Source organism: Phacochoerus africanus, chromosome 13 (genome assembly GCF_016906955.1).
Source record: "Phacochoerus africanus isolate WHEZ1 chromosome 13, ROS_Pafr_v1, whole genome shotgun sequence".
In the NCBI taxonomy this organism is placed as follows: domain Eukaryota; kingdom Metazoa; phylum Chordata; class Mammalia; order Artiodactyla; family Suidae; genus Phacochoerus; species Phacochoerus africanus.
In genome coordinates, this window is record NC_062556.1 from 71,408,419 (window position 1) to 71,430,107 (window position 21,689).

A 21,689-nucleotide genomic window follows, 5' to 3' on the forward strand; every position below is an offset into this window, starting at 1 on the left:
AGTGAATGTGCATGGGCAGCATCTCACAGCTTTTGGTGAAGTGCACTTCATCCTTTTCCTCTCCTGACAATGGAGAAGGAAAAATGTTTATTCTAGTTTCTTCTACTGGAACATCCCATAAGGCCTCATGTGCTCTGCTCTGCCTCCCTATAACTCCCTGAGAACAACGAAGAGAGATTATTGGGTAGAGGGCTTCCTAGCGGTTAAGTAAACAGATAATGAGAACTGGCTTGGCATGTACTGCTGCAGAAAGGCAGAAAGACAGATAGTGATTTCAGCAGTGGTTACTTCAGAGCTGTCTTCTGACAGGTAAGACTACCTTTTATGCAATTAATTGCATCTTATGTTTTGAGTTTTTTTAGGCTAGAAGTTTATTAAAATATATTTACTGTTGATTGTATACACTTCCTATGTACTACTGGCTTTATTTGGAAACCACAAACAGTTTCATCCAAAATGCTTTCACAGAGAACAAATTTTCTAGCCGACAGCGGACATGCCAGAAATACAGGATCTTTCAGTGATGATGATTATTAGAAGGACCATTAGCACTCAAAAAAGAAGTTAGCATGTTTACATCATTACTCGTGTCAGTCTAATGGAAATTTAACAGTGAGGGCAGAGGAGTGAAAGATACTTGCCCCTCCCATGTCCTCAGTCACAGCATAAGTGAACGCAGGCCATCAGCTACACTAGGTAATACGAGTGCTTGACAAGTTAAAACTTTATTTGCACAGTGGCATTTTATACAACCAAAGAGGAATAAAAGGCACTTTCCCTCGAGCATTATCACTGAAAGTAAATATTCATTTTGTATTATCAGGCTGGGATTTTGGGAGAACGCTTTCATTACGTTTCTTTCTATCTCATAGATTAAACTTTTGTTCAGTTGGATTTATTCATACTTTAGTTTCCATTTTGACTTAATTTCTAAAATATGATAAATTTTAGTAGTACGCTGTGATGGTAATGCCTCCCTATGAATGTAATAGCAGAGGTACAGTGTTTTGTCAGAAGCAATAGTGCTGTCTCTGCTAAGAAGCACTAAGTATGTTTGCTTATAGATGGGTTTTGCATATATTATTGCTTTAGTTTATTCTAATATGCCAAAGCAAGCAGTGTGCTATTTTTCTTTGTACAGTTTTTGTCCTCTACTTCATGTAGAAGTTTCAACTTTTCCAAGCCATTATTTCTTTTGTCTTCATGCTGTTAAAAAAAAAAACACATCCACTAATTAAACTTTTCACTCTTCTTTTTTATACTAACTAGACTTTTATCTTATCCATATTCCTTGTTATTTAATAAATAACAGCACAGAACATTCTCTGCATAGCCTCAGGGTGTAAATAAGTATACAAAAATATAATGATTATTGATAGGACAGAACAGGAACATCAGCAAATGGCAATAACTAAAAAAACGAATAGCTTCTATCACAATTTAAGAACAAAGGAAAAGTTTCATCCATCATAACAAAAAATTCAAAATATGTATCATTCTTTTACTTAAGGAATAACATTTATTAAAGTTATATATTATGTAACTATTGCCTGTATGTTCAGTAGTTCCACCTGTTAGTAAACCATTCAGTTAACAAAATGCGAAGTGTTAGGTTGAGAATGACATTGATATATCATGAGCTTCATAGTAAAAGGTAATTCTCACATTATGTAATTTGATTTAATTCTATTCATTTTATTTTTAATTTTTTTCTAAGTTGTAAGTTTTATGTTCTTCTGAACAGCCAAGTTTTTTTCACTTGTCATCCCAATGCAGTGTCATCACAAATGAAAGTATCACTAATACATTGATTATAATACGAAGGCACACAAATATTGAAATGGACTATAATAATGAGCCAAAATATTTCAAATTGAGTAATGCAAAATGTAAAATTGTGCATTTGAAATAAAAAGTCAACTGCAAGGTCAATGTAGTATGATTGCCTATGACCTGATTTAATAGCACTACATATTTTAAATAAAAAGTTAAAGGACTTAAGAGATTGTTTTTTACTCTAGTTACACTATAAACTAACAATATGTAATGTTATCAACAAACTAACGGTAGTTAAATCCATATTGATAGAAGTAAAGCATATAGATCAAAGAGAAAACCAGCCATGTTCTCTACTGCCGAGACCATTTAAAAGACTTGAAAACCTTGTGAGAAGAAAATGAATTTGTGAATAATAAATAATTTTTTAGAATTTTAAAAACGGCTTTATCGAGCTACAATTGATATATATGAAACGACACCTGTTTAAACTATAAAGGCTGGAGTTCTCGTCGTGGTGCAGTGGTTAACGAATCCGACTAGGAGCCATGAGGTTGCGGGTTCGATCCCTGCCCTTGCTCAGTGGGTTAAGGATCTGGCATTGCCATGAGCTGTAGTGTAGGCTGCAGATGTGGCTTAGATCCCGTGTTGCTGTGGCTCTGGCATAGGTTGGTGGCTGCGGCTCCGATTGGACCCCCTAGCCTGGGAACCTCCATATGCCACGGGAGTGGCCCAAGAAATGGCAAAAAGACAAAATAAATAAATAAAAGTAAACTGTAAAGTCTGATAGGCTTTGATGTATGTGTACAACTGCGACACCATCCCCGCTGTCAGGCCCAGTCTTCTCATTCCCGTGTGTAAGCCTTCCTTCCCTGCCCGTCGTCCTTATCCCTCCCACTCCTCCCTGCAGCCTTCCCCAGGCAGCTACTCCTCTGCTTTCTGCCACTCTAGATTGGTTTCCATTTTCTAAAATTTTACCTAAGTGGAATCCAACAGTCTGTGTGTGTGTGTGTGTGTGTGTGTGTAAATTTGGGGTGGGTGGGGCTCTGGCTTCTTCACTCACGCAGCGCAGTTCTTTCAAGATCCAGCCATGCTTTGCCTTCGGATAGTCCTTTCCTTCTCACTGCCGAGCGGCTGTCCTTCACAAGGCTCTTATCTCCTTTTCTTCGTCCACTCGACCTCCTGGTGGACACCTGAGATGCGACCGGCTTTTTGTCACCACAGATAAAGCTGATTTGAACATTCACAGGCAGGTCTCCATATGGACATATGTTCATTTCATGAGTAGAAGAGCTGGCTTCAATGGTCAATGTATGACTTACTTTTTTTCTCTTCTTTTAGCAGTTGGTTTTGAAATATTTTAAACACATGGTGGAGTTGAAACTATTTTCACAGTGGCCACCTGCATTACCCACCATAAATTTTCATCGTTAACACTGTGTATGTATGTGTGTGACTGGGTCACTATACTCTACAGCAGAAATTGGCACAACACTGTAAATCAACTAGACTGTAATAAAAAATATTGTGCTTGTGTGATCAGATATCTACTAAAGCAGCCATCCTTCTGGTCACCCATCAATCTATCTTAATTAAATAACACATTACAAAGTAAATTGTGGGCATCGGTACAATTCACACTAAATATTTTAGTAAGTGTATCATTAGCTAGCGTTTAGTATTTACACTTTTGTGTGTGTGATATAAATTTTACATTCAATGAAATGTACACAAAAGTATACATGCGCTAACTTTTGACCAGTATGTGCATGTGTGCATCCAAAATCCATATGAAGATGTGTCCTTTCCAGAGCCCCAGAAGGATGCTCAAGATTGTGCTCAGCCAGTCCCTGCCTCTGCTGCACCCAGACCCTGAAGTGTCAGGCTTGCTGGTGAAGATGTAAAAGAGTGCCGCTGCTTTGGGCAAAGTTCTGGCAGTACCTCACGATAGGACACGTACGCTTACCTTCTGATGTACTAAGACTTGCCTGTGAATATCCACAGCTGTATTCATGCTAGACCCAAGCTGCAAGGACCCAGGGCATCCATCCAAAGAGACTGGACAAACTGTGACAACAGGGGATTTAGAAGCAAGCGTCAGTGGGGGACTTCTGAGGAAAGCAGGGTGTGGAAGCTCCCACAGGAAAGATCAGGGGAGTATGCTCATTGTTCTAAAAGGTGTGTGTGTGTGTGTGTGTGTGTGTGTGTGTGTGTGTTAGATAAAGAAGACCATGCTTACTCAGTGCAGATGTTAAAGCTAAACGCAAAAACAAAAATTACATGAAGACAGATTTTCATTGTTCCACCTAAGAACTTCATTACAATGAGTCATAGAATGGGGATTTCTTGAGGGGCTGAGCTTCTGATTTCTCAATGGACCAAGAGTCTTAGATACTTCACATGAGGTGATTTTTTTTTTTTTTGGTTTGTTTAATTCTGGTGTGTGTGTTTTTTTAATGGGTGGAGAAAGCTAGAGTTGACTTTCAAAATAACTTCAATTCTGATTACTTGTGACCCACATTTGCTTTCCTTTATCTTTCTGTTTATTCTTTGTTGTTGCTGTTTTATGCACAGTAATCTCAGGAGATGGCCAGGCAGGTGACCGGAGGAGCTAAGAGAGGAATAATGGTGTGAAGTCACTTCAGTAATTTCTTACTTTAGATCCTTTACTCTTTGTAGATTATTCTTATTCTTTCAACTATGCCCCATATTGTTGTGATAAGAATAATTCTCATTTGGGTAGTGCCTTCACCTTGGCTTGCTGAATATGGATCTATAATTAACCTGTTTTATTTATTTATTTGTTTATTTATTTATTTATTTATTGTCTTTTTGTCTTTTTGCCATTTCTTGGGCCGCTCCCTCGGCATATGGAGGTTCCCAGGCTGGGGGTCTAATCGGAGCTGTAGCCACCAGCCTAGGCCAGAGCCACAGCAACGCGGGATCCGAGCCGCGTCTGCAACCTCCACCACAGCTCACGGCAACGCCGGATCGTTAACCCACTGAGCGAGGGCAGGGACCGAACCCGCAACCTCATGGTTCCTAGTTGGATTCGTTAACCACTGCGCCACGGTGGGAACTCCTAACCTGTTTTTTTTTTTTTTTTTTTTTTAACTGCTCCACCAGCCCCCTTGAATAGACTAGAAAACTTAAAATCAACTTGACCTTTTTCTTTTTCTCACACTGCCCTTCTAATTGCTCAGCAAGTCCTGCAAGCTTTACCTGTGCAATATATCCAGGCCATGACCACTTTCACCACCTTCTGCTAACAACAGGTTTCTGTTTCCTCACACGTCCCGCCAATCAAGATTCACCACTGATTTTTAACTTCAGTAGTTCCCCTTCTCCTTCCAAGCAAAAGCCAAGGTTCTTGTGATGACGTCCAAGGCACCTGCCTGTCTGAATCCCCGTGGCCTCTCTGCTTTCTCCTCCTGAATCAGTCCTCACCACTTCCACTGACCTCACTGAGTTCCTCACCCGTTCCATCCACATTCCCGCCTCTGCCTTTCTTCTGCCCTCCTCTCTCCCCTCAGTTCCCTTTACCCAGATGTCTACGTGGGAAGCGACCTCCAGCACTGGACGTCTTGGTTCGTGCACAGTTCACCTTCCAGCAGTGCCCACCCTGGCCCCTGTTTAAATGTCAGCCCAGCCCTCCTCTGCTTCCCTGACCAGCACTCCTGATTCCTTTCGCCTTCCTGTGCCTTTTTCCTTTTCCCTAGCATTTATTGCCTTCTACTACTGTGCTGTAAAGATCCTTATTCTTTCTTTTATTTTTTCTCCTCTCTGCCGCTCTTCTACTCTCCATTGCTGAAATGTCGGCACTGAACATTTTCTCATTGGCTCACTGATGTATCGTAAGTGCTCCAGGCAATTTCTATCACTTAAAAGGCATCCAGTAAATATTTGTTGAACAAATTGTTATTTTTTATATTTGTGAAAAAGCTTTTGTCCCTAGGGCTTAAGATTTTTCAACTATGTTGTCAGTTTTTTCCATGCATAATGTATTGAAGGTATACTTTATGTGGAGTGAAATATACAGATCTAATTATATACCCCAAGAAGTTTTGACAAATTCCGTGTAACCCACCACTCTCTTAAGTTGTAAAACAATGCAATACTGACTTGATTTCCATCACTGTTGGTTAGTTTAGCCTGTTCCAGGACTTCATATAGTCACACAGTAAAACTGTATAGTCCGTCCCTTTTCATCTCCTTTCACTCAGTCTCATGTCTTTGGATCTCATCCTTGCTAGTTTTTTCTTGGTGTAATTTATACATTTTCTTATTTTCATGCTGTCCTATAAGTGGTAGCTTGTAAATTGGATTTCTCCCTTTTAGAGTTTTCAAAAGGATTCATTTATCTTTTACGGCTGGCCCTGTAGATGTTCGTCATTTAGCATTTTTGGTCCAAGCAGCATGCTCACTTGAGAGGCCCACAAACAGTGTTTGAGATGAGGGCAGTGGAGAGATTGGAAAGTTTGCTTCTGTGATTACCAGCTTCTCTTCTTGTTTATGTGTGCTCCATTTCTCAAAGGGATGATGGATGAAAATGTGCTCGGATTTATCTCATATGTCCCAGTACTTTATATCCTTGATTGTCTTAAAAGCTCCTGGTGAGATTTGCTCTCCGAGTGTCATCTCGTCCACTTCCTCTGTTCCTAAGCCTCCTGCCGTTCTTCATTTGATTTAACAAATGTCATTGCTGACGCTCATATTTCCCGAAGCCCTGGCGGTTTTATCCTAAAGACACCCACATAGTTTCAGCAACAAGACTTAAAGTGATCCTTAAAATTAATTTTCCATGCAACTTTTGCCATTTGCGTTAAAGCGATTTTAGGCTGAGCTGATTTTTATCAAAATGCTGAACCCAGTGCTGGCCTCATCCCCTTAATTGCAGCCAGATACCAGTGGAGCAGATGCCAGGGGTAGAGCTGTCAAATGGTAAAACATTATATGACGGTGACAAGATAGCAAATCCCATAAATATTTCCTTTTCTACTTTCAAAGAAAATTTTTTCACACTTAATCAATTCAAACACATCTTATTTGTAAACAGGTCACCACATCCTGACTAGCACCATCATGATTCAAGTAAGTACACTATTGAAATGTAAATTAGCTGGCATTATTTTATTTTATTTTTATGGCTGTACTGGCAGTATATGGAAGCTCCCAGGCTAGGGCTCAAATCAGAGCTGCAGCTGCAGGCCTACACCACAACTACAGCAATGCTGGATCTGAGCCCATCTGCAAACTACACCTCAGCTTGAAGCAATGCTGGATTCTTAACCCACTGGGCAAGGCCAGAGATTAAACCTACATCCTCACAGACACTATGTCTTGTTATTAACCTGCTGAGCCACAGTAAGAATTCCTGGCATTGTTTTAAATAGTTAAATCTAACCGTGGGAGTTGATCTTTGGTCCTGTAATATCAAAAACAGTTCTTTCTTGAAGTTTGAAAAAAATAAATCATAAAGATAATAGATTTGGGGACGGTTTATATTTTCCCCATGACAAGTTTGAAGAAATTGCTCATCAGATTGTCTTTTTTCCCCTTCTTAGTTGATTGCACAAACACAGGATACTCTCAGGGCCAATTTTTGGAGTAGCAAATGTGAAATATTTCACAAGTAATAGGAAGAGGAATTCAATGGAGAAAAGCACTTCTGTTGTTAAGCAGAATTGACAAAATTATGCATTTCTGTTGACTTAAGACCAGAAAAGAGAAAGGGTTGGACCATAGGACATTCCACCCTTTGGAGCAAATGTGCCAAATCAAAGGGTTCCTGGAAGAGTGTCTCAGAGCCCGTGTCCTACAAGTTCATTACCAGAAGGACTGTGTGAAGCAACTGCCAAGTGGGAAAAGAGTCCAGTAATAAACTTGAGAATGATGTAGAAAATGAGAAAGCTAGGGACGGTTACTCACTGGGAATACAAAACTGGAAGAACCAAAGTTGTGGGAGTTGAGAGAATTATTAGCAGGCAATAAGAGGAGGCGAGGAAATTGTGAGCAGGGCAAGGGTCAGTTACCAAATTCTGAGGGCTTGCCATATAGCCTTTCTGAAACTTTCTATATCACACCACTCAATACACACATTCTTGAATCCCCCCCACACAGGTGCTTGGATTTGTAAGGATAGTAAAGGGCCTCTTTCTTGGCTGGTTCAAAAACGGACTTCCTGCTTCCTCCATCCCCAAAGCTATTTCGAGATGCATTTTGCAGCCATTCAAGCCGTTCCGATCTCATTTTCATCTTGGTTGTCTTTTACATCCGTTCATTCCCAAAACAGTGATTCTGGGTGGCTCAGGTCATGTTTAATCAGTTTAGGGGGAATTTCTGCTGTGGCCAGTTATCCCAACATACACAGTTCTATTGTGAGGTTAACTTCGTATGTCAATACGCAATGCGAAGGAGAGAAGCTATACATAAGTTCCAACCCTAGAGTCTCTCCCAGACTCCAGTATTCAGGTTCACATGAAGTACCATACAGATGAGAGCAGGCTGTGTGGCTGGTTTGTGTGCTTTGTAGTAACCGAAGAAATTGGAAAATAGTGTAGAGGGACTGTTTTTTTTCCTTCTTGATAACATCCTTTTTATACTTTTAAGCTCAGAGCTGACAGTATATTTCAACAAAGTTGCCCTTTTTTTAATAATAAAAAGTAAAGGTAGAGAGAAGCTACTTTTTGATACCAGCATAAATATGAACTTGATGCTGGTAAACAGGTACTCCATTCCATCTTGTGTTCCACAAAGGCAAGGGGGAGGAGGCGGAAGGATTTTATAGTGCTAATAGCTGCATCAAATGTATTCATTTCTCTCTTTGTCGGTCTTAGTAACTGGATACCTGTTATGAGAAATGATGAACACATTTTTTTTTATTTTTATTTTCCCATTGTAGAGCAAGGGGGTCAGGTTATCCTTACATGTATACATTACAATTACATTTTTCCCCCAGCCTTTCTTCTGTTGCAACATGAGTATCTAGACAAAGTTCTCAATGCTATTCAGTAGGATCTCCTTGTAAATCTATTCTAAGTTGTGTCTGATAAGCCCAAGCTCCCGATCCCTCCCACTCCCTCCCCCTCCCATCAGGCAGCCACAAGTCTCTTCTCCAAGTCCATGATTTTCTTTTCTGAGGAGATGTTCATTTGTGCTGGATATTAGATTCCAGTTATAAGTGATATCATATGGTATTTGTCTTTGTCATTCTGGCTCATTTCACTCAGTATGAGAGTCTCTAGCTCCATCCATGTTGCTGCAAATGGCATATGTCATTCTTTTTTATGGCTGAGTAGTATTCCATTGTGTATATAGACCACATCTTCCGAATCCAATCATCTGTCGATGGACATTTGGGTTGTTTCCATGTCTTGGCTATTGTGAATAGTGGTGCAGTGAACATGGGGGTGCATGTGTCTCTTTTAAGTAGAGTTTGGTCTGGATAGATGCCAAGAGTGGGATTGCAGGGTCATATGGAAGTTCTATGTATAGATTTCTAAGGTATCTCCAAACTGTTCTCCATAGTGGCTGTACCAGTTTACATTCCCACCAACAGTGTAGGAGGGCTCCCTTTTCTCCACACCCCCTCCAGCACTTGTTATTTGTGGATTTATTAATGATGGCCATTCTGACTGGTGTGAGGTGATATCTCATGGTAGTTTTGATTTGCATTTCTCTTATAACCAGCGATGTTGAGCATTTATTCATGTGTTTGTTGGCCATCTGTATATCTTCCTTGGAGAAATGTCTATTTAGGTCTTTTGCCCATTTTTCCATTGATTGATTGGCTTTTTTGCTGCTGGGTTGTATAAGTTGTTTGTATATTCTAGAGATTAATCCCTTGTCGGTTGCATCATTTGAAACTGTTTTCTCCCATTCTGTAAGTTGTGTTTTTGTTTTCTTTTTGGTTTCCTTTGCTGCGCAAAAGCCTGTCAATTTGTTTAGGTCCCATGGGTTTATTTTTGCTCTAATTTCTATTGCTTTGGGGGACTGACCTGAGAAAATATTCATGATGTTGATGTCAGAGAGTGTTTTGCCTATGTTTTCTTCTAGGAGTTTGATGGTGTCCTGTCGTATATTTAAGTCTTTCAGCCATTTGGAGTTTATTTTTGTGCATGGTGTGAGGGTGTGTTCTAGTTTCATTGCTTTGCATGCAGCTGTCCAGGTTGATGAACACATTTTAAAGTTGCGTGTGTGTGTGTGTGTGTGTGTGTGTGTGTGTGCCATAAAGGACAGTCACGTATAAAAATCTTAGTCTCTTTTATTTACAGTAAATTCATTTAAAAAGCATGCTAGCAAAACCAGAAATAACAGTTACACTTCTTTTTATAAATGAGCAAGAAGATATTAGTTCAAAAAGGACACTAGCTTTGAGATTTATAAATATTCTCTCCCTTCCCAATCAAAACATGTCACTTTTAAAAGTCAAGTTTACATTTTGTTATCTGTGTCTGTTTTCACAGCATCATGTTGGCAAGTCATCTGTAGGAAGGATATACTTGACGGTTTTGACTTGGTGACAGATTTCATTAAAAATGAAGAGAATCCTTTCAGAAAAAGAGCAAAATGGGGGAGGGGAGGATGGGACAAGTGAAGTAAACAGCCTCTTTTGAAATTCAGGAAACTTCTAATAACTCAGTTTTCCTGGTGAGACACAGGCCGTTTGTTTGCTTTGTAAAGACCCCGTGTTTCAAATGCAGTGGCCTCACGGAATCGCTCTGCTCCCGAGTATCCGTGGCCATGAATAGCAATACACGCATGTGCGGAGAAGTAAATGGTGTTCACAGAATGGCCTTTTAAATCACTGCCTGGAGTTAGTGTGAAATATTGACTTTCTTGCAACAATAAATCCACTTTTTGGGTCCTCAGCCACCATCTGAATCCCAATGGGATGGAAATGGAGACGTGGCACTGGTGATTGGCATTCTCCCCCTTGCTGCCAGCCGCTTGCTGGGTACCCACACATAGAATGGCATCGATTCGTATGCAGTGCTCAATCATTCATTCTGTCCACCAGCTGGCTCCACGGCAGAGGAATTCGACCACAGCCTCTGACGGCGTTCAGTGAGTCATTTCGTGTTGAATGGGTCACTCAAACGCTTGACTTTTTGACTCCGTTTGCTAAACGCTCTGCTGTCAAAACTACCCAGAGTCATTCTTTTTCTCAATTCTCCATTGTGATCTCTTCAGGCGAGTTACGCACATTTGGTGTTTCTTCTCTAAGAGACATGTGTTTGATGTTTAAAGTTTTTTTTTGGTTAGACAGGAGCACAAAGATGAGTTCCATTTTTTAAAAACTACCATCCTTCCTGTTGTTTAGAGCTTCTACAGTTTATGAAGATCATCTTGATTTTACCTACACACCGACAGTAAAAAAAAAAAAGGACAGCGAGCGCCCTTTGTGGCTCAGCAGTTAACGAACCTGACTAGGATCCATGAGGATGTGGGTTCAATGCTTGGCCTCGCTCAGTGGGTTAAGGATCCCGTGTTGCTGTGAGCTGTGGTGTAGGTTGCAGACGTAGCTCGGATCCCACATGTAACTGTGACTGTGGTGCAGGCCAGAGGCTGTAGCTCTGATTTGACCCCTAGCCTGGGAACTTCCATATGCTGCAGGTGTGGCCCTAAAAAAAAAAAATAAGAAAAATTTTAAAAAGGACAGATATTACAACTTATCTTTAACCTTTATGCAAGATTTTCAGCACATAGTCATGAGAAAAACTATAGTATGGGAATAAGAAAGATACATAGATAACGGAGTTATGGTCTTTAATTACTGAAGACTGTGAGAATAGTCCATGTAATAGTGAAAGCAATAGCCAAATGCTGGAGATGGTCTTTCTCTAGGATGCACTGAAGCTGTTTGTGGCTTACTTGTAATTATTCCTTTGAAAAGTTTACAGAAATCCAGACTGGCTCACTCACACCAATGAGTTTCTCTTAATTGATCAGCATTTACAATTATGCGTAGATGTTTCTTTACTAAAAGATACATTCCCAGCAAAACTAGAACCTAGTTGTGCCCAGGTTATTTCCTGGATGAAAGCCTCGTAAGGATGCTTTAAAGGCATTTATGCCAAACTCTCTTTTGACATCACATTTGCGGGAGAACATGTGCTGATGCATTTCTAAGAGGCTGTGACATAGCCGCGACTCCTTGAAAGGAGAATCTAAACTCTAATAGCGTCTTAGGTTTTCATAGAATGGCAGGCACTGTAGGAGCATCGGTGATGAACAAATAGCCAATATAGGTTAATGACTAAAGAAATGCCTCTTGGTTGCCTCTTGTTGTTTTCAGTCTTTCTTGTAAATACAGTTAGTTGTATTCTCAATTTTGAAAACGTAGAAGAGTAATTCATATACTGCTTCACCTATTGGTACTGCAATGCATTAGGCTTGCATGTCTCACACCAATATTAATGTCTATTGAAAATTACATAACTAGTTTCTGTAGTGTATTTGGGTACTCTTATGTTATGTAAGGTGGATTTTTATCACATATTGTAGTGGGAAGGGGCCGTGTCCTCCTAGATCAAAGGGAAGGAGCTGAGCAGCACTGTCAGTGTCTGTACACACATGCGTAGTTCTGTAGCAATGGAGCATAACCTATATCCTTGAGCGCAGGCGCATCTATAGTTGTCTGCCTAAAATTTGTAGTATACTTGGTAAAGGGGACAAAGAAACTTAGATGTAGCGGGAAAACAAGCGGGTTACATAAGGCGGTGCCCCGTTTTTTGTTCGGGGCTCAGCGTCTGGATACTAATCTGCTGAGCCAGTGCCAGCATGAATAAACAGCTGCTTCCTGGTGAAAAGCCTTGGTGTCTCGCGTTTCTCTGTACATAAGTCCCGCTTACAACATAACTGAGTACTTCCTATAAATGAGTTAATATGTTGAAAGTTCTTAGCAGCACATCTGGGACATAGTAACACTATCTAACTATTAGCTGTTATTATCTTGGCTGTTACTACTACTTTCTAATAACTAATGCTAACGTTTAGGCTTTTTAATGTATTTATCCATATCTTCTTTTGTTAAATGTCCATTGAAATATTTTGTTTATTTTTTAATAGGTTGTATGTCTTATTAAGTTGTAAGAGTTCTTTATGTGTTATGGACATAATCAGTTCTATATTAATGTGTAGTTTGCTTATTTAATTTTATATCTTGCCTTTCAAAGAACATTCTAGTGAATTTCAGCTTATTGATATAGGCTTCTAGAATTTGTGATTTTTGAGTTCTAGCTAAGGAATAGTTTGCAAATATGTTGTTTTCTGTTTTCTTCTAGAAACTTGATAGTTTTTGTTTTTTGCCTTTAGGTCTGACTCCGTTTTGAATTTATTTTTTGTGTAGGATGTTAATAAAGTTGATCATTAATTCCCCCCATGCAGATATCCAGTCTTCCAGCATGGTTTGTTAAAATAGCTTCTCTTTCCCATTGCAGTCAAAATCAGTTGACTGAATATGCAAAGGATCTATTACTGTGCTTCTATTATGTTCCTTTTACATACTTGTTTACCTTTATTCCAATATTACACTGTGTTTATTATAGCCTTTGGGTAATTTTGAAATCAGGTAGTATAAAACCCTCCAATTTTGGTGTTTTTAAAACTTTGCTGTGATTATTCTATACCTTCCTAATTTCCATGTACATTTTAGAATCAATTTACAACATCTACAAAACATCTCTCAGAGATTTTGATGGAAACTGAAGTTCATCCATATTAATTAGGTCAGGTCAAGGGAAACATACCTAGTAAAAATATTAAAACTTTCAGTCTAAGGACAAATGTATATCTATGCTTTTTAATTATTTTTATTTTGTTCTTTTTTATGGCTGAGTAGTATTCCACTGTGTATATATACAACATTTTCCAAATCCGATCATCTGTCAATAGACATTTGGGTTGTTTCCATGTCTTGGCTATTGTGAATAGTGCTGCAATGAACATGTGGGTGCATGGGTCTTTTTTAAGGAAAGTGTTGTCTGAATATATGCCCAAGAGTGGGATTGCTGGGTCATATGGTAGTTCCATGTATAGTTTTCTAAGGTACCTCCATACTGTTCTCCATAGTGGTTGTACCAGCTTACATTCCCACCAGCAGTGCAGGAGGGTTCCTTTGTTTCCACACCCCTTCAGCATTTGTTATTTGTGGACTTATCAATGATGGCCATTCTGACTGGTGTGAGGTGGTATCTCGCGGTAGTTTTGATTTGCATTTCTCTAATAATGAGGGATGGTGAGCATTTTTTTCATGTGCTTATTGGCCACCTGTATCTCTTCCCTGGAAAAATGTCTATTCGGGTCTTTTGCCCATTTTTCAATGGGTTGTTGGCTCTTTTGCCGTTGAGTTGTATAAGTTGCTTGTGTATTCTAGAGATTAAGCCCTTGTCAGTTGCATCATTTGAAACTATTTTCTCCCATTCTGTAGGTTGTCTTTTTGTTTTCTTTTTGGTTTCCTTTGCTGTGCAAAAGCTTGTCAGTTTGGTGAGGTCCCATTGGTTTATTTTTGCTTTTATTTCTGTTGCTTTGGGAGACTGACCTGAGAAAAGATTTGTAAGGTTGATGTCAGAGAATGTTTTGCCTATGTTCTCTTCCAGGAGTTTGATGGTGTCTTGTCTTATGTTCAAGTCTTTAAGCCATTACATAATTATAAAATAATCAATTCATCAAGAAAACAAAACCATTATACATGTAGAGTTCTCTGATAATAGAGCCTCATAATGTATGAATCAAAAATTGTTAAAATTAAAGGGTGAAAACATAGGTTTACAATCGTAATAGACTTTAACATCCCTCTCTAAGCAGTTTATGGAAGACCTAGAAATAATACTAAAAACGTACAAGATTTAATTGATATTTACAGAACACTGCACTCAACAACTATGGAATAAACATTCTTTTCAAATGCACATTATTATATTCACCAATATAGACTATGTATTGGGCCATTAAACAAGTCTCATTTTTTTTTCTAGTCTAGATCATTTCTAAGAAGAATTACACAGGAGTGTATCTGTCCAGTTTTCCCAGTACCATTTATTGAAGAGATTCCATTGTATATTCTTGCCTTCTTGGTTGTAGATTAATTGTCCATTTGTGTATGGGTTTATTTGTGGGCTTTCTATCCTGTCCCATTGAGCTATATTTCTGTTTTTGTGCCATTACCATATTGTTTTGATAACTGTAGCTTTGTAGGATAGTCTGAAGTCAGGGAGCCTGATTCCTTCAACTCTGTTTGACCTTTAAATGATGATTCTTTTGTAGATAGTGTTATTTTCTTTGGCTACTTTCCGAATATTCCTTTTGTTTTTGCTTTTCATAAGTTTGACTTTGGAGTGGGTTTCTTCACATTTGTGTTTGGGTTTCACTGAGCTTCTTGAATCTGTAAATTTATGTCTGAAACTCCATTGTGAAAGTTTTCAACCACCTCCTTTCCAAAGACTTTTTGCTTACCAGTTCTCACTCCTCTCTATCCTGAAATCACCAGTTCTTTAAATCTCTTGGCATTAGGAATCATGTTCTTGAGGCCCTGAATATTTTTATTCAGTGTCTTTTCTCTTTAGATCATTTATATTAATCTGGTTTCAAATTTCCTGGCTGTATCCTCCATTATCTTTATCATTTTCTTGATTCAGTGATTTCTATATTTTATATATTTTCTGTGAATTTCAGGTGATGCTATCTCAACCAATAGATATGAAGTGGGGGGAGCATGTGATCTTGATGGAGCCAATCAATGTACTCACCTTCCAACCCCTTCCATGGACCCACTGATTAGTTTAGAAAGGTGTAGATGACATATGTCAGGTATTCAGTGACAACGAACTCACTTCCTGGAATTTACGTTGAGCTCTCCATGATAAGGAGAGCTTCAGAGTTTTGAACATGATCCTGAACCTTGAAAGTAATGCTCCTTTTAAAGTGTTGATCAGTCTTCCAGTCTCTGCTCTAAAACCCTCTGGTAGTTTCAGGTCTCATTTAGAGTAAAAGCAAACATTCTTATTATGACCTAAATGTCTCTAGGTTACTTTGTCACCTGAGTTACCTTTCTAATATCACTGCCTCCCGTCCATTCTCCCCTTGCTCTTTCTACTCTAATTGCACTGACTTCTTTAGTTTTCTTCAGTCACATTAAGCACATATAAGATTCAGAATCCTTTCCTTGGTTTCCTGTGGCTTGGAAGCCTCTTCAGAGAGACATCCTCCTTTCTTGACCATTTCGGTCTTAGCCTAAACCCCTTCTTATGAGAGGTCCTGTTCCTTGACAGCCTTCCCTGGCAACTATCAAAAAATACTTTTACTCATCACCTTCTGCCCCTTACCCTGAATTCTTTTTCACATTTTTCACTAAATAGACACACACACACACACACACACACACACTGCTATACAAGAATCATTCAAAAGATATTTGTTGAATTAAGCAAATGGAAGTTACAGTTTGAAATCTGAACTGAAAGCCAGTTGGAGAATACAGAGATGACAATCAGTGATGTTATTTAAGACCTCAATCAAGCTACATCTATGGCTAGACCTGAGTCTTTTTTCAGTCTTTGAGCCTATATATTTCTTATAAAATCCTTAAATTTTTTTTTTTGCTTAAATGAGATTAGTTTGGATTTTCTGTCACTTCCAGAAATATTCTCAACAACAATTTTTATTGTTATTGTAGTTGATATCATTTTCAATTTTTATTCTATTCTTGGAAGGATTTTATTCTATTCTTTATTTTATTTGCATTCTCTATATTATGAATGTAACAGGTGAGACAGTATCAGGAGGATCACTTTTTAAAATCATCATCTCCTACAATTGGTATTTGAAGTTGTCAAAAAATTATTATGTCTACTGAGTAATTAAGTAAAAAAGAAATGCCATACGGTAAATAAGTGTGGTTTTTTTTTTCTTTCTAAGTCTCTAGTTAAATGGTTAGGAAAGTGAAACAGTTATATCACCTTATTTGTATAATTGCGTGTAGTTTGTTCCCTTAGTGCAAAGATTTTTTTGTGCTTCATTGGACAGAGTGGGAGGAAGCATGTGGAAAAACCAAAAGAAACATCTTTACAAAGTTTCAGATTGGAGCACCATAACTTAGCTCTTCACAGAAAAATGCAATGCACAACTAAGAATAATTGAAAAGGGTGGTAAATCACATAACAGAGTTAAATATAGTATAAGAAGATCCAAGAAGAAATGCTGTTTAATCCGAACCTTTAGAGATGAGTAAATTTTTTGAAAGGTAAGGTTAGAAGACGAGTACTCTGGGAAAGAACAAATGAATGAAACCGGGGACTGTCTTCTAGAACCAGAGTGCAACTTTCGGTATAAGTTAGCAGGTGATAAGAGAAAATTTGGAGTCGGAGCTTCCAAAGCCTTGACGGCCATGCAGGAAGGTGAAACTCTATTCTTCAGGACATGTGGGGCCCGCAGAGGGTTGGAAACCAGGGAAGGCTTACTCCCACATGCATGATAAAGCATATCATGATTGGCAATGCGAAGAGTAGACTGGAGAAAGAGAATAACGAGAATAGGGAAGCCTACCAGCAAACCAATGTTGGATAATATGAATCTCGACCTAGACCTTTAGGACTAAGATCTGGAAGGAAAGGAATATTTTCCAGTTTCATTTCCCTAAGATACTCACTTCTTGTATAGGCTATTCAGAATATTTGCAATCCCTTAATTTTGCCATGTTTTCTTATACATCAAGCCCTTTCATCTGCATACCTAAGAAATGGCTGTGTATTATTTAACACCACAGAATGGTCTTTTTGTAAGGCATCTTCCTACCCTGTGCTGCTCAGTACAGATACACTTCTTTGTTCCTTGAAATGAGAACAAAGGGCAAACAAATATAATTTGAATTTATTTCCAAAGAAAATCAATATGATTCTGTTATAGAATCTCATTGAAATTCATGCAGGCAACCTATTTAAAAATATTAGATTACTGAAATTAATTGGAAAGTTTAGCAGAATATAGCTTTTATGAAAATAACATCAAAGTATTCATTATACAGTGATGATCTGTTTATTTCTACAAAACATTACCAGCATTTTCTGAGTTTTTGTACCTCATTTATTTTTTTAAATCCTGTTAAGGAATCTATCACCTCATTTTGTTGGTTCCTCAAGATGTATCTTGGCTTCTTTATTTCTTCTATTCTTACAGCCTCTCTGTTGGACCTGGTACATATCACTTTATTTCTAAATGATTTCTGCAGTTGTATTTTATCAGAATCATTTTTTCTCCAATCAGTTATATACGTCTGATTGATCTTCTGAAGAAATATTTTTCAACAAGTCCTGGCAGTGTTCATGATCACTCATTTCTTCTGTGTTTTGCTCATCCCCAATTGAACCGTACAATCTATAAGTTTGTCAACAATCTGGTCATCCCACTAACCCAATTTTCCATTCCTCTATCCCAGTCCTTTTTCCTAGTGCCCTGAGTCCTGCCTACCGGCTGCCAGCTGTGTATATCTCTCTGCCTCTATTCATACTCTTCCCACAGGAAATGTCCTGTATATTCCTGGTTTCAGAGAGAACAAAGTCTGTACTTGTATAAGGGGCCAAAACCACAGTGGCTTAAAATGGAAGATTAACTCACTTACCTACCTCTCCCCTGCATGCCTGGTGGGAGGCTCTGCTCCACATGGCCATCCAGTGATTCAGGCTTGTCCAATGGTCTAGCTTCACCAGTTCCTAGATGCTTATCTTCATATTATGAACAAAGCTAGATACAGGCACATCTGTGTGGTAGCGATCCTGATGGGAAATCAGGGAAGACCATGCAAGCAATTTTCTTATAAGCAGGTAAGGCAGGAGCTATACACGTCAATTCTTTCCAGACCCTTTTGGCCAAGACTTAATTACGTGGCTGTATAACTACTTACAGAGGAGAATGGAAAATATATACTCTAGATAGGAGGCCATATTTCTTGTTTAAACTCCATTATTACAGCAAATGAGAAGATAAATTTTGTTGGCCAACTACCAGTCTCTGCTATTCTTTTCTTTATTTATTAAATTTAGACCCATCTTTAACATTTCCTAATCTTATTTTTTCTCACAGTTTCAAATATTTCTCTCATCTGATAAGAAACCTTAGAAAGTAAGTCAATATTTTACTTTTCAAAAATCAACTCAGTGATTACATTTTAAGGCACACATTGATGAGTTTGATGAATGTAAATATCATGTAATTCTGGCCAAAATCAAATTATAAAACATTTCCATCGCCCCCAAATCCTCCAGTTAATCCTAGTTTAGCTTGACCCCTGCTCTGCTTTCTATCACTATATACTAATGATTCATGGAGTCGTCATGGATACATTATTTTTTATCTGCCTCCTTTTGATTAATAAAATGATTTATTAATTTATAATACACACATACATTATATAAACACATTTGAGATGGTCATGATTTATTAATTTAGAAAATAAAATTTTATTAAATGTCTACCTTTTATAAGATACTGTGTTGGATACAAAGTTATCAAACCTGGTAGTTTAACCTAATTGTGAGAAATATATAAATAACAAATAGATTCCTGAGAAGACTAAGACTCTTAAATATTCACTGTCAGTTGTTCTGAAATGTGGGATTCCTTATATTCACAATCTAAATTTTCATTAAAAGAAATCATGCAGAAGAATCCAAAATAATTTATGTAAATATTTTGCTATCAAGGAGGTGAAAAATGTAATTAGCTGACAATCTTAGCCAGATGATCAAAGTTATCAACACTAAGTCATGTTGATAATTTATACTCTTAATAAGAGGTGATAAGACTGACCCTTTACCTCTGTGTTCTTCCTCCTAAAGCAACATAATCACAGTCTAATCTTGAGAAAAACTAGCAAAATCCCAGTTGAGGCACATTCTGCAAAATCCCTGACCAGTCTTGTTAAAGACGGCCAAGGACATTGAAAACAAGGAAAGTCTGAGAAACGCTGGCTTCTCTGTCATCTTGAATTATTCGTATGTTGTTACTAAAATATAGGACAAAAATAAAATTGGATAAAAACTCCCATCTTAAACATTGCTATAAACCCAAAACTAATTTATGAATTAGATACAAACACAATGACAAAAGGACAAAGCCACTAAAATTCAACCAATAAAATTAATATTATTGCGCATTGTTTTGAATTGTTTGTTTTGCCTGAAACTAAATTTCTGATCACAAAATAGAGTGAATTTGTATTATAATGGGTTACTCTTTATACTATTCTTCTTTTTTTAAAAAATACTGTTGTGTTTTCTATTTAAAGTAAAATGAAATTTTTAGCCACATTTTACTATGACCTTGTTCAACCTTCACTTTTTGTACTAAGCATCTCTTCCATACCAAATCCTCCTTTATTCTTAACCTTGCTATTTAAGAAAATCAATGTAGTACAACTTATGCTGATGAGACCATCGATACAAACAAGTACAAAGAAGGAGACCGATATTGAGTGGCTGTACTGGGTCATCCTGTTTTTTAAGTGGTCAGTCATATACTTTTGTTATGCTTTAACATAGTTACTGAAAGTGTGGAAGCATTAAATTTTAAGTCTTAATGGAGAAATTTGAAATCCAGAAATCAATCAATAGCTACACTTCCCAAAATAGAAATATTTTTCTAGACTATACCATGATGATTTCCAAATAAATGCTGAGGATTCACTAGATATTTTCAAAAGTACTTCTGAAAGTTTGAAATAAAAATATTGCATATCATGTATTTGTGTGGGGGAAAAACTGGAGATACGGAGGCCAGGGGGAAGGTCAGCTGAATTTCAGGTTCAGAGGGTAAAAGCTCATACTAGATCAGTGATATAGCAGGTAAGTAGAATCAGCACACTTGGCAATGACTTGGGAATGAATGTTCATATCAATATTAAGGATTCATATCAGGGTGACTGGGAGAATGATTGGATGTTGTATTGGCTTCCTACTGTTACTTTAACAATTACCACAAACGCAGAGACTTAAAACCAATACAGTGTATCATCTCACAGGTTTTGTAGGTGGGAAGTCTGGGCCTGGCATGGGTGAGTTCTCTGCTTGGTCTCATTGGGCTGACATCCAGGTTACCAGCCATGACTCTGGTTCTCGCCTGGGCTCAGGACTCTTTGACGTCCCCTGGTTTGCAGAATTCCTGTTCGGATTGTGCTGTGAGTAAGGCCCCAGGTTTCCTTCTAGCTCTTATCCTGGGACCACTCTCAGCTTCTGCAGGCTTCCTGCAGTGGGATGGAAAGGTGCTTCACAGCAGAGATCTTTGCTTGGCCACACCCATGTCCTGCAATCCCTAATATCCTCTGTTGTGACCTGCTCCAGAAAATTCTTTGCTTTTAAAGAGGTCCCAAGATTAGATCAAGTCCACCTCAATAATCTTCCTATTTTAAAGTCAGCTAATTTGAGGCTTTAATTACTTCTGCACCATCCCTTCACAGCAGCAACTAGACTAATGTTTGCTTGAATGACTAGGAGACGGTGTGTGTATACCGGAGGCTGGGAATCTCGGATCTGTGGGTGAGTGGCATCTTAGAATTTTGCCTATCAATGCACCATTAGGGAAATACGAAATTCAGGATGATGAGCAGTCATACTTAAATCACAGTTCTACTTTCAAACAGGATACCTAGACTCACATAGTTCCAAGAGACTGGGCAGGTAATGTGGATGAATAAAACCGACTGAATATAGCAGAATTCCAGCCATGAAAGACAAGATCGCAGTACACGTGTGCTAAGAGATTACCCTCCAATAAGTTGAGTTGCCGTGAGAGAAAGAACGCCCAGCTTGCCAGATCTTCAGGCTTTACAAAAGAAGCCAGAAACTCAGGTTTTTATGTTATCTCCCAATTTTTAAATGCTGGCATCGTTTTTAAAAGATTTATAACCATGGACAAGCCAAAGT